Below are 14,259 nucleotides of genomic sequence, written 5' to 3'. Positions count from 1 at the left end.
ACCTTGTTCAGTGAGGCGAGCCATCCATCAAGAGCAAAGACAGACCCTTACTGCCATTTTCAAGAAAGCCCAACCAGGAGATGTGTAGATGTGTTCCACCTCAGTGGAATACCTTTAGTGTGTGGCAGAAAGACAAATATCCCCAGCTCTTATTCACAATATCTATTCTGATTCTTTCAGTGCATACAGTATTTGGAGAATGCAAGAAGGAATGTTTGTGGCACTGATTTCCCTGTTACCAAAGGCAAAATACAAGGAGATCTTGAAAAACCCATGCCCTAGGACTGAAAGAGAGGAAAATAGTAATATCCATGTTATGACATGTGTGTTTAGAAGGGTGGAACTGACAGAATTGTTTCAAGCAAGCAATCCCTTTGTGTGGTAAATATCTCTGAGCCAGATAATCCATTCCACACTTTCAAAACTCCAACATTCTTCACTTCTCACTCTTCACCCCTAACTTTCCACTCCCATAAATATTTGCCTTTAGGTGGGTTTCTCTGAGTTTTTCTCTCTCCTCCTTTGAAAAGCTTCTTTCACACCCTTTTGGAGGGCCTATCCAATCTGGCTGCTTCCCAAATAGCTCCAAGCACCACTGCCTGGGAGAAAAGCCAGCTATATCCTGCCAAGCATCAACTCATGTTTGCTCCCAGAGTCACAGATAGAGGCATATAGTTCAGCTTCAGACATTGGTTATAGGCCTGTTGGGACATTCGTATGATCTTACATCCATGTACAAATTGGGAGGTCTGTGCAGGGAAATGAGAAGAAAACTGCCATGAGCTGAAGCTTCTTGATAGATAAGACAACCCAATATTCATACAAAATATTAAGTAATCATTGATTGGCTTAGTGTGGCTCTAACATGTTGTGTGAAGGTACATATAATGGTTTATAAGCCACGGTTTGTGGCTTAATCCCAGATAAGGAGGCTATTGTACATCTTGGCACTAATGATCTGTCCCAAAAAGATGTACTCTCTGTGCAGAATGATTTCCAGAGCTTGGGGAAGGAACTTAGCAGAATAGGCTGTAGGCTTACTTTCTCAGAGGTTTTACCAGTGTATAAGGAGCAAAACGGAAAAGGCCAGCGCATAGCACAATTCAATATGTGGCTAAAGGAGTGGTGTAAAGGGGAAGGCTTCGGATATATTAGTCACGATGTCAGTAGCTGGTCCAATCAAAAGATGTACAAAAGAGATGGTTTGCATCCATCAAAAAAAGGGACTGAGTTACTCGGCTATAAATTCACAGATTTTCTGGAGGGAAATTTAAACTAAACAGCGGGGACAGGGAGTTAATTGATACGGAACAACCCTGTCCCCGGCAATTTAAAAACTATAGGGCTATCAGTGCATGTAGCATAGATGTGTGTGTGGACAAGAATACCAATCTTGCTACCAATCAAAATGAAGCCTCTAATAGCGAGTGCCACATAAAGTGCACTAACCAAATAGGTGGTAAGACAATAGGGGAACTCAGGCACCACACAGGTTATGTAGAAAGGAAACACAGGGCCACCCACAAAGGACTCAAATGTTTATACACCAATGCACAGAGTATGAACAGCAAACAGGGTGAACTAGAAATTCAGGTTAACGAGGGCAGATACGATATTGTTGCCATTACGGAAACATGGTGGGATGAAACTCACACATGGAACACACAGCTAGAGGGATTTAAATTATTTAAAAGAAACAGACCAAATAAAAGAGGAGGTGGAGTTGCTCTCTATATAAGAAATAACTACATCTCCACAGAAATAGAGTACAACAATGATAAAAACTCTCTTGAATGCATTTGGGTCAATATAAAAGGGGGGGGAAATGACATTGCCATAGGTGTATACTACAGACCACCCAACCAAACAGAGGAAATAGATGAACTTTTTGCTAGTCAGCTAACTAAGGTATGTAGGAAGCACACCACAATAGTAATGGGGGACTTTAACTACCCTGACATCAACTGGGAGACAAACTCCGCACCAAGTGGAAGATCAAACAGGTTCCTGGCAAACCTAGCAGACAACTTTGTCTCCCAAAAAGTAGAGAAGGGAACTAGGGGATTAGCCATTTTGGATCTAATTCTCACTAACAGAGATGAAATGATAGACGGTGTTGAAGCCATAGGAACCCTGGGAGGAAGTGATCATGCAATATTAGAATTCAACATTATAGAAGCACAACCAATAGAACACAGTCAAACTAGAGTCTTGGACTTCAAGAGAGCTAATTTCAATAAACTTAGAGAGGGCTTGGGAAGGATTCCATGGATGAGAATCCTCAAGGGGAAAACAACTCAAGAAGCTTGGGAAATTTTGAAAAATGAGATAATAAAAGCACAGTCTAGCACAATACCAACAAAGAGGAAAAATAACAGCTCTCAAAAGAAACCAGCATGGCTGCATAAAGAACTCTCTGACAAATTGAAAGATAAAAAGGACAAGTACAGAAAGTGGAAAGAGGGGAACATAACTAAGTCAGAATATCAGCAAATAGCCCGAGCCTGCAAAGATGAAGTGAAGAAAGCCAAGGCTCAAAATGAACTAAGGCTTGCGACCAAAGTCAAAAATAACAAAAAAAGCTTCTTTCAACATGTAAAAAACAAGAAAAAAGTGAAGGAAATGATTGGTCCATTAGTGGGTGGAAGTGGCAAGAAGGTGACAAGCAACAGGGAGAAAGCAGAACTATTTAACTCATTTTTTGCATCTGTCTTTACACAAAGGGAAAAAACAGACCAACCTATCAAAAATAGTGCCATAAAAAACAAAACAGAAACACAAGTTAAGATAGGCAAGAAAATGGTTAGGGAGCACCTGTCCAGCCTAGATGAGTTCAAATCGCCAGGACCAGATGGATTACACCCCAGAGTTCTCAAGGAACTGGCAGATGTGATATCGGAGCCACTGAACTATATTTTTCAAAGATCCTGGAACACAGGGGAACTACCAGAGGACTGGAAAAGAGCTGATGTAGTTCCCATCCTCAAAAAAGGAAAAAAAATGGATCCAGGAAATTACAGACCTATCAGCCTGACCTCAATACCTGGGAAGATCCTGGAAAAGATAATCAAACAACGAATCAACGAACACCTAGAGGCAAACAAAGTCATTACTAAAAGCCAACATGGGTTTGTCAAAAATAGATCATGCCAGACAAATCTTATTGCATTCTTTGACCAAGTGACAAAATTAGTGGATCAGAGGAATGCTGTGGACATAATTTACTTGGACTTCAGTAAGGCATTTGATAAAGTAGATCACAACCTACTACTTGACAAGATAGAAAAATGTGGGGTAGACAGAACCACCACCAGATGGATCCGTAGCTGGCTGACCGGCCGTACTCAGCGAGTGGTCCTCAATGGAACTGCATCTATATGGAGGGAAGTGTGTAGTGGGGTGCCCCAGGGCTCTGTTCTGGGCCCAGTACTCTTCAACATCTTCATCAACGATTTGGATGAAGGGATAGATGGGGAACTCATCAAATTTGCAGATGACACCAAGCTGGCAGGAATAGCCAACACTCCAGAAGACAGGCTTCAGGTACAGAAGGATCTGGACAGACTTGAACACTGGGCACTAACTAACAAAATGAAATTCAATGGTGAAAAAAGCAAGGTTCTACATTTAGGCAAGAAAAACCAAATGCACAAGTACAGCATAGGTGGCACCATGCTCAATAGTAGTAACTGTGAGAGGGACCTCGGAGTCCTAGTAGACAATCACTTAAATATGAGCCAGCAGTGTGCGGCAGCTGCCAAAAAGGCCAACACAGTACTAGGCTGCATTAACAGAGGGATAGAATCAAGATCACGCGAAGTATTAATACCACTCTTCAATGCCTTGGTAAGGCCACACTTGGAATACTGCATCCAGTTTTGGTCACCACGATGTAAAAAAGATGTTGAGACTCTAGAAAGAGTACAGAGAAGAGCAACAAAGATGATTAGGGGACTGGAGGCTAAAACATATAAGGAACGGTTGCTGAATTGGGTATGTCTAGTTTAACGAAGAGAAGGACAAGGGGGGACATGATAGCAGTATTCCAATATCTCAGGGGCTGCCATAAAGAAGAGGGAATCAAGCTATTTTCCAAAGCACCTGAAGGCAGGACAAGAAGCAACGGGTGGAAACTAATCAAGGAGAGAAGCAACCTAGAACTAAGGAGAAACTTCCTGACAGTGAGAACAATTAATCAGTGGAACAGCTTGCCTCCAGAAGCAGTAAATGCTCCAACACTGGAAGTTTTTAAGAAGAGACTGGACAGCCATTTGTCCGAAATGGTGTAGGGTTTCCTGCCCGAGCAGGGGGTTGGACTAGATGACCTCCAAGGTCCCTTCCAACTTTACTATTATTATTATTATTATTATAATTTAAATTTATTCCATAAATGAAGTTTCTGTATGATTTTAGCCCAATTTGTGTGAAATGAATCAGAGTCACTAATCCTCCTTCCAGTTTGTACTGAATGAACTACTTCTCATTCAGGTAGGAAACCTGCCTTTGGGCTGAATACCATGTCAAAACAAGGATCAGTGTTATAAATTCCACAAGTAAATGGAGATTGCTTACATTTCTCTTGTATAGATAAGACAATTTGCAAGTCTGCTTAACTTTTGTTGTTACTGACTTACTATTACTGAAGGTGTGCTCATACTTGAAATGCTGGCTACCATTCTATTCTCACCAGAAAAGGATATTGCATAGTTGGAGAAGCTGGAGAAAGGGGCACCCAAAGGCTCAAAGAAAAAAACAATACAATTTAATTTTATTTAAGTTAGGGAAAAAAATTACCCACCATCCACAAAAGGGGTTTGAAGCTTTTTGACTAAACTTAAGACATATTGAAAGTAATTTGAGGAATTTAAAAGCAGGGCTATTTCTCTCCATTTTGTGTGACTGAATTTTTGGATATGTATCTGATGAGGCAATTTCCTTTTTGTTCAGGCAATTTCTTTAGTCAATGGTAGGGATGTTAATGGTATAATAGTGTTTAAGGCACCAGGCAAGAAACCAGAAGAGGATGAGTTCTAATCCCACTTTAGGCACAAAAGCCAGCTGGATGACTTTGGGCCAGTCACTCTCTCTCAGCCCAAACCACTTCACAGGTTTGTTGAGGGAGGAAGAAGTATTAGGTATGTTCACCACCTTGAGTTATTCATAAAAATAATAAAGACAGAATTAAAAACATCTAAAATATGTATATTATGACAGTGGTAAAATATTGCTAAAGTACCATGTGCAACATTTTTTAACATTAACAGCTTGGATGAAAAGATAGAGAGATTGCTTTACAAGATAAGAATGAGTGAAATATCTAAGCTTTCTGAAGGCATGTATAAGACCCAAAATGATCTTAAGTTAGAGAAACAGGCTTAAAATAGTAGTTTTTAATAAGAAAAAAAATGCAAAGTTATTACCTTAGGAAACAAATCAAGTACAGAGGCAGATAATTGGCTTGGAAAGTGTATGTGTGAAACTATCTAGGTCTAGGATTTATAGTTCCCAAATGCATATGGAACAGCAGTGAGATCTGACTATAGCAATAGAACTATAATTCCCAAGGCAGAAGGAGTTACAACTTCACTGAATTCTATAATTATTAAATTCTATCATGTATTGTGTTATCCTAAGCTTTAAGAAGGTTTCAGAAAAACTGGAACCTGACCAAAAAAAGGGGGGTGCAAGAGTGGTAGAGGAGAGTTTGAAAATTGTTAAGATATGTTTAATCCATAAGTCATGACAATTGATGAAGGTTATTGGGGCCTTCTTCAAGTACCTGTCTGAGTGCCTTGTCAAACTGGCAAAGACAATATGAAGATAGTGAAGAGAATTTAACACAGGCAAACCAAAGAAATGTTTTTACACTCTGGCCAACATCAAATATCATGGGGAAAAAAAGACTGAGTCTTGGGCTGCCCAACATAAGTTTGAGAAAACGGGACAAGGATGGTCAAAATCTCTTCAAATTGACTCCAGAGTCTTCATGGATATGTCTGAACAGACCCTGCCAAAGTGCGGGAGTAACGCGAGGAAGAAATAGTCTTCATGGACGTGTCTATAAACAGGTATTTTCTTGTCTTTACAGTCCAAGGCCTCTCTGGACTGTCCCAGTTTAGGAATGCTAGTCAACACCAAGGCTTCTTGGCTTCCCTTCTGGCCAAGGAAGAAGCTACATCTAGCAGTTTCTGACCCACACAGCTATGATGAAAGAAGGAGGCCTTTCCCAGTTGGTGACTTCCAGATTTGAGGTTGCTCACATGTCTAGTGAAGTTCTAGCCAGCAGGGAGGACACTCATTGAAAAAGTTTACAGATAGTCCTCGACTTACGACCACAATTGAGCCCAAAATTTCTGTTAAATGAGACATTTGTTAAGTGAATTTTGCCCCATTTTATGATCTTTCTTGCCTCAATTGTGAAGTGAATGACTGCAGTTGATAAGTTAGTAACCCGGTTGTTAAGCGAATCTGGATTCCCCATTGACTTGCTTGTCAGAAGGTCGCAAAAGTGAGCTTGGGACACTGCAAGGGTCACAAATATGAACCAGTTGTCAAACATCTCAATTTTGATAATATGATCGGGGGATGCTGCAAATGTCGTAACTGAAAAATTGTCATAAGTCACTTTTTTCAGTGCCATTGTACTTTTGAGCAGTCACTAAACAAACTCTTGTAAGTCAAGGACTACCTATACTCCCAGAGAGGATAAACCTGTTATGAGGAGTAGCACACATTCCCAAGCAGGACACAGCAAATTGCAGGTGAAGACTATTTTCATACTCCTAAATAATATTTTTGTAACGTCCTACACTTGGTAGGGAAGCACAAACAGAAGCTGGCATAGCTCTCTACCAGATGGCTTAGTTTACCGCAAAGCGGAAAATTATTTTTTATGGAAGTTTATAAAAGGAAGACTCCTCCCACCATGTTCTGAAGTTATAGAGGCATCCAACCCTCTCTGTTTCCACTGAGCAAGTTGGAAAGGCCTCTGGTTATAGCGTTATAGCGCTTCTTTCCTTCAAGGCAACAACAATTTCTCACAGTCGACTCTCCAACATTTAGCCGCCTTTAAGTCATTGTTCATGAATAAATAGACACGCTGATCTGTCTTGGTATAAGCTGGCCAGAGAATGCAGGCACAAATCCTTTGCTTGAATTAGCCTATTTTAGCTTCTTTTGACAGATCTATGGCTGCTTGGCAGCCTGCAGCAAAGCAGTAAGCAAGTAGAACTGCATTTCTTCCTTCATCATTTATTGTGAGAGCTCAAGCATGACCCTCTCGAATCTCTTTTGTACGGCCTTCTGGTGGTGTCACTCTTCACTAACCACTAACTACCCCTACCTCCATGGCCCATGAAGCTCAGAGAAAGAGGCCATTTCAGCTGAAAGAATAATCCACATTCTCCTCGTGTCAAAGAAGAAGGGAAAATGGTAATTTCACACTCCTCTCCTGTTGCACCTGCCCGCCACCTGCTTTGCCACAGGCCAGGATCAAGGAGGACAAATACCTGGCCAGTCCTGGCTTGTCTATTACAAAGAGAAACAGTTCCAATGAAGGGCAAAAAAGTGGCTCAGTGTTTGTTTAACTGAATGAATAAACAGCTTGATCAACTCAAGGCTGAGTGGGAGGGCCATCCAAAATTTTAGGGTTAGTTATTTACCACTGGATCTTCTCAGTGGCCCTTGCAGGTCCCAGAAATTGGAAAATCCACAGAGAGAAACCTCTGGGAGGGAGGTTTACTTGTTTATTGGTGCGCCGATCAGATCAGGCTACTTATCACTGTACTTCTCATGAGGTATTACCCGATACACTGTTTGCACATTGCATTCACCAAGTCCATGCTGGCTCAGGAATTCTGGGAGTTGAAGTCCACGAGTCATAAAAGAGCCAAGGTTGCCTACCCCTGACCAAGTCAGTTAAAACCCTAGGAACTACCTTCACAAAGTACATGAGGCATCACCGGCTTAGACGTTATGTGGACCTACTCCCAGCTGTGGCAGTCTGGGAGTTGAAGTGCGCCCAAAGTTCTTGAAACAATCTGCTAGGCTTTTAAGCGCCTGAGTTACTTTGTAACCAAGCACATTGCAGGGAGGAAAACCTCAAGATGTCCTAGGGCAGGGGTAGGCAACCTTGGCTCTTTTATGACTCATGGACTTCAACTCCCAGAATTCCTCAGCCAGCCATGCTGAAGAGACAGGGAGAGATTTCCAAGCTGAGCCACGCTGGCTCAGGAATTCTGGGAGTTGAAGTCCACGAGTCATAAAAGAGCCAAGGTTGCCTACCGCTGTCCTAGGGAATCTGATAGTCAGCCCCATGGCAGAAGAGAAGAGAGGGGGCCAATTGGAGCCTGCAAATCGCTGATCTCTCCCAGGTTGCCTCCTTCATACAAATCAGAATATTTGCAGCAAGATGTGTTAATATTTGCTGGAGGAAAGTCATAGATCACTTTGATCCTATTTCAGCCTGCCAAGACAGAGGTTCTGTGAAATTTCCAAGAAATGCTTAGCAGGCCATCTCAGCTGGGGCAAGGAAATGGCAGGATGAGGCCTTAGCTTGATGTTTTCCATTGTGCAAATCACCTAGCAATGAAGAGTCAAGAAAGAGCTTTGTCGTGCCAATTATTCTTTCTGATCCTACAGCAAGAGCTGTTTTTGTATGTATGTACTCAATATAAAAATAAAAGTCTGAGAATGAAACAGAATACTCTTTGACCTTGTTGTTATTTGCACATATATTCATAAAACTCTGCAAAATATAGATGTTTCCTATAATGTGTTGCTCTTGGTATGATACTATTTTATGTTTATTATTATTTATATTCCACCTATATTATAAATAACTCAAGATGCCAAGCATATTCAGTACTCCTCACTCCTATTTTCCTCATAACAACAACCTTATACAGTGGGCTGACAGGACTGGCTCAAATGCAACCAATTCAGAAACAAATCCCAATAAGCTATCAAATATCACTATTTTCACAGCACCCCAACAGGCCGGAGCTGATTTCAGCCTAGTGCACAGCCCTCCACTGGGAATGTCCTGAGTTGTTTAACAGAACAGGAGTAAGCAGATCTTGAGAAAGAGGACAGTGATGCTAGATGTTCAGCAGATTATTGTTCTTAATCAACACTTGATTTTAACAAGCAAAACCAAAAACGGAATCAGTGTTGTTCAAAACAATCTCCTTATCGGTCCCGTCCTCCTCCTAGTTAAGGTTCCTAATCTGAAAGAAAAAACGGTGGCATGCACAGAGCATGCATGAGTCATTGAACAAAGAAAATGTGAAAGAAAGGACAGCATGGTGGAAGATAAATGCACAATTCCCAGTTCACCTCATTTTAACTAGGACTCCAACAAACCAAGCAAGACATCAATCAAGCTTCTACAAAAATAATAATTAAACAAGGCTTGGCTTGGATTTTGTTTAGCTTGACCATAGCCTAGCTGGTTAAATATTTCCAGAGACTCCAGGAATCAGTGTAATGTTTAACAACAAACATAAGACAGTTGATGACATAGATTATTTAGTAAACTCGTTCCCTAAATCCTTAGGGATTAACTACAAATGTGTTGTGGATAGAAAATGTCAGTCTGAAAACTCTTCTATCACAAAAATATCAACTATTTCTGTACTAGTTACTGGTTACTTAGCATTCCACATTAGCAGCTTGTTACTGTGTTTGAAGGAACTGGATGTTCAAAAAATGTTCTATATTTTTAATGTTCTAGTGTATAAATGTCCAAGATAGTAATAGTAATAGTAGTAAAGTTGGAAGGGACCTTGGAGGTCATCTAGTCCAACCCCCTGCTCAGGCAGGAAACCCTACACCATTTCAGACAAATGGCTGTCCAGTCTCTTCTTAAAAACTTCCAGTGTGCGAGCATTTACTGCTTCTGGAGGCAGGCTGTTCCACTGATTAATTGTTCTCACTGTCAGGAAGTTTCTCCTTAGTTCTAGGTTGCTTCTCTCCTTGATTAGTTTCCACCCGTTGCTTCTTGTCCTGCCTTCAGGTGCTTTGGGAAAATAGCTTAATTCCCTCTTCTTTATGGCAGCCCCGGAGATATTGGAATACTGCTATCATGTCCCCCCTTGTCCTTCTCTTCGTTAAACTAAACATACCCAATTCTAGCAACCGTTCCTTATATGTTTTAGCCTCCAGTCCCCTAATCATCTTTGTTGCTCTTCTCTGTACTCTTTCTAGAGTCTCAACATCTTTTTTACATCGTGGTGACCAAAACTGGATGCAGTATTCCAGGTGTGGCCTTACCAAGGCATTGAAGAGTGGTATTAATGGCTGGACATTTTGTATTGGTTCTATTTTTCCCATGCAGCACTTACCAAACTTACTTCTTCAGGAAAATAGAATTGCTGGGTATGGTCTCCAAATGTAAAAACAAACAAAAAAAAAAACCCAAACCCAAGGACAATGGAAAGAATGTAAGAACAAAAACTAAACCAAAGCAAGATGTTGCACTAAATGACCTCCAAATTTCTTTCCAGCTCTATGATTTTGCAATCAAAATGTGCTGATCCTCAGCTTACCCCTATGATTCCTACAATGGCATAGTAACACACTTGGAAGTAGACGCCAGTTAGAGGGAGGTTGGGCTGATAGAACATTGCACTCCTTGACCTATAGACAGTCTGGATATAATGCTGAATGTAACAGCAAATAAGCCCCATAAAGCTTTGAGAATGTGTTAGCTGTAGAGAGCCAGGCTAAGCCCCAGATGCTCTAGGGCCGTTTGTCACCTTGGCAACTTGGTGTTGTCAACTGAAGGGAAAATTTAACTGCTACTAACCTCCATCGAGTAGTTTCAGAAATCTCCACTGTTCTTGCTGCTCTGTTGATCATGTATCAATTGTAGTAATGGTTTAAAGGTGGTATTCCACAGTAACAAATCCCTGAGAGATTTGCCAGGTGCCAAGTATTTTTACTCTTGGGAAGATAGAAGAACATACCAATACTAAGCTGGGTATTGTCCCCATCCAGTCCTGTTCTCCACAATAGATTTTCCTCCCCACAGTCTTTGGCCTGTTCTTCCCATACACAGATTTTCCATGACAATTATTGCATATTTAAGGTGGCCGACATATTTGCTATAATGAAAACCCAGCAGCTTTGGTTAGTTTCCTGGTGTTCAGTAATCTTCACATGGCTTACAGTGCATTTGATTTTGTTTCTTTCAGGCTAAAGCATCTCTAGATAACTCGAGAATGGCCAGTCACCTCATTCAAGTGTTGAAAGTGGGATGCTTCCCTAGGTGCTTTGACAATTTTGTTTCCCCAAAAAGCGGGGAAACATTTGTTAGTCATTCAGTATTTTCTGAAACATTTAGCAAGGAACTCATGCAGCTTTTCAGGGAGTCACTTTCTTGAGATATATTGTTGGTAGGAATGACTCACTCTTCCAAATTAGATGCAATTAAAAACCTGAAAAGTTCCTATAAAAACTTGGCACCAAATCCTCTATTTTTGGAGACAATTAAAAAACCAAGACACAGATGCATAATCAAAATGTTTTTAGGGAAGGCTTCTCTCTCCAGCTGTGATATTCCTATTGCTAAAAATGCTGAAGACTTCTATCACTTCCATCTATACCTCCTATTCATATTGTAATTTGGGGCACATCACTCATTCCTGCCTAACCTTTTCACCAGTAGTTAGCCAAACATTTCTGGGAATTGAATAGAGGGTAAAGGCAAAAGCATTCCTTTACTATTTGTCCTCCTCAACATTAGAACTTGAATAAAGAAGTTTCACTGAACTATCATAGCAACTGGGAGCAGTTACCTTGGGTGGTAACTGTTGATTTACTAAAGACTATCCATTTCTTTCAAAGCCTCCCTTCTAAAATGTGCTTTATGAGCTATAAATTAGCCGACCATTTTTAAGCTAGTCCATTTGGATGACTTGTTTGGTATATGCCAGCTGTACAGTTCAGGGCAAACCCAGAGAATTGTATTAATAAACGGTGGTTAACTATGAGTAAGCATATTGTACCAACACAGCCAAGGAAAGCTCTTTTTTCCCCACTTGTTTTACCTTTCTAAGTAAGAGCCTTCTGATTAAAGGGGAGGAGCCGGAAAAGGGGGGAGGGTTAAATCTATACTACGAGCTCCTTTAATGGATGTGTGATGCAGAATCTCAGCCCTTTGATTTTGATGTACTGCAGTTGGGACCTGCCATACGGCCACTCTTGAATAAATAGTTATTGTATAACCAGAACAAGCTACCTCACAAATGGTGAGATACCGAGCAGCCCTGAAACAGAGGCTTGGAGGTCATCGTGATCCAAGCTAAGAAGAATTTATAACCGTAATAATTCTGCCCCCTTAGAGGGGAGCTGGATCAGCCGGACAAGAACTGTACTGGCCAAGAATTTGGGGTTACACTATGAAAACACTCATTCAGATCAGATCACTCTCTAATCTGGCAGAAGGAGAGATGCCAATGGCAGGCCTATCATAAAATAGACCAAGCTGTTTACCAAGCTAACAAGGCAGCTTCTGCAGCTCTTCCCTCCGTCCCAGCCTGTCCCAAGGACTAAGAGAGGTCACAGAGCTTCAGTACAGCAATCCGGCAGCTAAATAATTAATGGAGGTGCGGTTTGCTCAGGCTGCCATTTCCGGGAGTGGCAGCAAAATTGCTGCCAATACGAAAGGCTATCCGGCTATCCGGCCAAGGAATGTAGCCCCTGAACTTGGCATGACCTCCATTCCACCATGTATTAATCGAAGCACTCCAGAAAAGTTTGTTTAGGGCTATTGTGTTTTGAAAACAATGTCACGCTTCAGAAGACATTATAGTCATTTCATTCTCCTGCTTGAGAAACACCTCAAGCATAGTAACAAATTTTGTGGCGCATTTCAGCAAATAGACCACGTAGCAGTTTTTTAGACATATTAAAAAGAGCACCCACGATGATAGATGGACTAATAAACTGCTGCTCTTTTTTTAAAAAATCTAAATCATCATTTTTTTGACAGAACACAATATAGTTGTAGTTAGAACACTGGTTCCATTGATACTGTTCAACACTGTTGACACTATTACTATAAAAGTGGAGTCCGCAGAAATATTTTTTGGAAGATCTTGACATACATCATACATTCACAAATTTTGCTCACCATTTCAGAGGACAACTACAAACTTGTGTTCTCCATTCAAAATATAATTATTTGAGAAAGAGGTCTACTGCTACTCCTAAAACTGTCAAGTCCATGGTTGGGCTGTAAGCTAATAATATAATGTGCAGTTTCTTTTTCTTGTAGTTAGCACCATCATGTAGTGGCCTAATCTGGCCTGAAATCACCATATAAGGAGAAAGAAAAGAATGGATTGATGGTGTTGCCTAGTTTGGTAATGAAATTTTGCAAGAAAATAACCACGCTTAGAGAGCACCAAGGACTCCACTAAGGAAAAAAAAATATCCTTATTGGGAAAAAAAATCACTATCTCTGTACTGGCACCCCACCTCCAACTTTGTAGAAGAGCAAAAAACAATTGGCTAGAAATTCAGAGAATTGCAAGACTAATACAGCTACATGAGTACCAGTCTAAAGAGGCTGGAATACACCACAATGACAACCAGCCAACCACTGTACTTCTGTAAAAAAAGAGTGACATAATCAGAAGATCCCAAGAGGAGCCTGCTGAATCAGACCAAGGGGCTATCTAATCCAGCATTCTTTGTCACATAGTGCCCAACTAGATAGTGTAGCTTCTTTGTTATTCTTTAGCAGCTGGTATTCAAGATAAACTGCTTGTAACTTGAAGATAGCAACAGCCCTAAAGAGAGGTAACAAATCTGCAATTTTAGCAGGAAATAGTAGCCAGTTCTTGATCACTGGACTCCTAGATAATGAAAGATCCCCTGTTTGTAGATAGGTTGAAATGCTCTCAGCACACAGAAAATAGGGCCTTGCCACCTTATTTGTTTAGTTCCACAACATCTAGTACAGAGCGTCTATGGAGATTCTCAATCATCCAGGTCAGGGGTCTTCAAACCTGGCCCTTTTATGACTTGTGGACTTCAACCCCCAGAATTCCTCAGCCAGCATGGCTGGCTGAAGAATTCTGGGAGTTGAAGTCCACAAGTCATAAAAGGGCCAAGTTTGAAGACCTCTGATCCAGGTCATAGTTGTCCCAAAAGTGTTTTTCAGAAGGCAACTGGACTGTCTTGGGTTTTTTTTTTTTTTTGCTTGAAAACTTTTTACTTCTTATCCAAGAAGCTTCTTCAGTTCTGCTTCTT

Source organism: Crotalus tigris, unplaced genomic scaffold (assembly GCF_016545835.1).
Source record: "Crotalus tigris isolate CLP2741 ecotype Arizona unplaced genomic scaffold, ASM1654583v1 scf7180000017551.9496454, whole genome shotgun sequence".
Lineage (NCBI taxonomy): Eukaryota > Metazoa > Chordata > Lepidosauria > Squamata > Viperidae > Crotalus > Crotalus tigris.
Note: the sequence above shows the minus strand (reverse complement) of the source record.